This window comes from Talpa occidentalis, unplaced genomic scaffold, assembly GCF_014898055.3.
Source record: "Talpa occidentalis isolate TD23 unplaced genomic scaffold, MPIMG_talOcc4v2.1 talOcc4.4, whole genome shotgun sequence".
Lineage (NCBI taxonomy): Eukaryota > Metazoa > Chordata > Mammalia > Eulipotyphla > Talpidae > Talpa > Talpa occidentalis.
Window position 1 is genome coordinate 40,870,313 of NW_023604295.1, and position 2,315 is coordinate 40,872,627.

A 2,315-nucleotide genomic window follows, 5' to 3' on the forward strand; every position below is an offset into this window, starting at 1 on the left:
GGGATTGAACTCGTGATGCAGAGGCTGCGGCCAGCTTCATAGGTTGCGTCTTACCCCCTTGCACCACCAGGGAGGCCCACAGGGAACATACTTTTACAGAGTACTTTACTCACAGTGTCTGCCATTGAACTCACATACCAATTCAGGTGTGAGTCAATATATGGTGAAATGATATCAAAAACAGGAGTGCAATGTCCTTTGATATTACATTTGTTACTGCAAATGTTCACCATCCCTTATTTTCTCTGTGTACCCTTGTAAGTGTCCCTCTGAATGAAATTTGTTTGGATTTGTTTTTAGTCAAAGGCATTATATTCCATAAAAATAGAAAAAAAATGAATTATGATTTGTTCAAATGAAAAAAATACGAATTTTCCCAAGGTTCCCATTAGCCCCCGTCTGCCAATCTCAGTTCTCTGTCCCCTGTCAAAGGCCCCCCTCTACCTTCTGAGTCCCCCCGGGATTTTTAGTGTGTTTCACCCTCTGCATCTGCCACTATTCTCAGCTTCCTGACAAGCAAGCTCCATGCTGGTGGGCACCTGGAACCTTGCAGCACAAGAGCTGTGTCTCTGGCAGAGTGGAAGAGAACTCTGTATTTTATAGGGTTGGGGGGTCCCAAAGCAGTGTTGCTTAGGCCCCAACATCTTGCAGAAGAGTTAGTAAAACCAGTTCTTCCATTTTTATATACTCTTTTTTTTAAGATTTATTTATTTATTTATACAAGCACTGGGTACAGTCAGAAGCACGGGAGGGTGAGAGAATTCACCAGAGCCAGAGCGGGGAGCAGAGCAGGCAGAAGAACCGAAGTACACTGCCGAGGGGAGCAGCAGGCGGCAGGAGAGGTCTGCGCGCCATGCGGGACCCTCCTCCGGTGGCCGCTCAACCGCTGCACCACCGAGGAGGCCCTTTTTTTTTTTTTTAATACTCTTCTAATCTCAATATGAGTCCAGATGAGGACCAAGTTATCCTTACAACTTCTGATTCTCTTTAAGGCTGTCCCAGGGTCAAATTGCTGGCTCATTCTCCCTCATTGCATCCCACCCCTTCCTCTGGTACACCCAGTTATGTCTGTACCCCAGAAATGGCAGGATCCAGGTTCAAGTTGAGGAAGAGTCTCCCTAGTACACGCAGGTATCAAAGCTCTGGCCTTGCTTAGGTCAGGCAAATGGGCCTGATGTAAAACCCCCTGAAGCCCTGGAAGCAGCAAAATCACCCATGAGTCATAGCTGAGGAATGACTCCTCACCAAGCTCTCAGACTGTAACTGTCTGGCTCCTCATCAGTGTCACCTGAAACTTTGCTAAAGGAACAACGTAGGCCTTTTTTCTCTGCCTGTCCTTCCCATCCTGGGTGGGGTGCATGCTCCCAGGAAAGGCCTGAGCGAATCACCACAGCACCCACACCTGGCTGAATGGATATCTAACCACCTGAAAGAGCGGATCTACGAACTGGCCAAGAAGGGCTACTCCTTCCCCAATGAGTGTGGTCCTGAGAGACTCACATGGCATCGCACAAGTACGTTTTGTGACGGACAATCAACTCTTGAGGATACCTAAGTCCAAAGGGCTGGACTTCTTGAAAATCTCTACCATTTAATTAAGAAAGCACTAGCTGTTCAAAGGCATCTTTCCGTTTAGAACCAGAAAAGATTAAGGATGCTAAATTCCATCTGATTCTCACTGAAAGCTACAGTCACGGGTTGGCTCACTATTATAAGACCAAACAAATCCTTCCATCACCGCCCCCTCATTGAAACAGGAACCATCCACAGTATCTGCCCTGGTGGCATAAATTTATCTATGTATTAAAGTAATAAAATCATAGGTAGGTGGGTAGGTAGGTAAGTGGGAGGGTGGGTGGGTGGGTAAGGAGATAGATAAACAACTTAGTTAATGCACACAAACCCTGCTAACACCTTCTATTTGCAGCGCAGTGTGGCAGAATTACCCTTTTTTCACCCTCATAAGGAGGGAGAGGCTTGCTAAGGACAATTCCATTCTCTTAGGATAGGCCATAGCCCCTCCAGCAAGGCCACCTCCCAGTCTGTGTGGCATCTCTGTGTGAATACAAAAAGAGATGGATGCCCCCTCTTCCTGATGGATCCTGCTGGGGAGGGAGAAATAGCTTCCACCATGCATGCCCCCTCAGATTCTCCAGAGTGGACAGATACTGGGGGAAGAAGAAAACACATCAGCGTCAACATGGCCTGCCTTTACATATGGGAAACTGAAGCCCAGAGAGGAGAATGAGCTTGCCCAAGGGCACACAGCAAGTCAGTGGTAACAACCGACCAGAGCTCATGTCTCCTGAGAGCCA

At 47.5% G+C, this 2,315-nt stretch overlaps 1 pseudogene; it reads left to right on the forward strand.

The window, feature by feature from the left end:
- Window positions 1–1,081: 1,081 nt before the first annotated feature.
- On the forward strand, window positions 1,082–1,790 carry LOC119258094 (40S ribosomal protein S13-like; annotated as a pseudogene).
- Window positions 1,791–2,315: the final 525 nt, after the last annotated feature.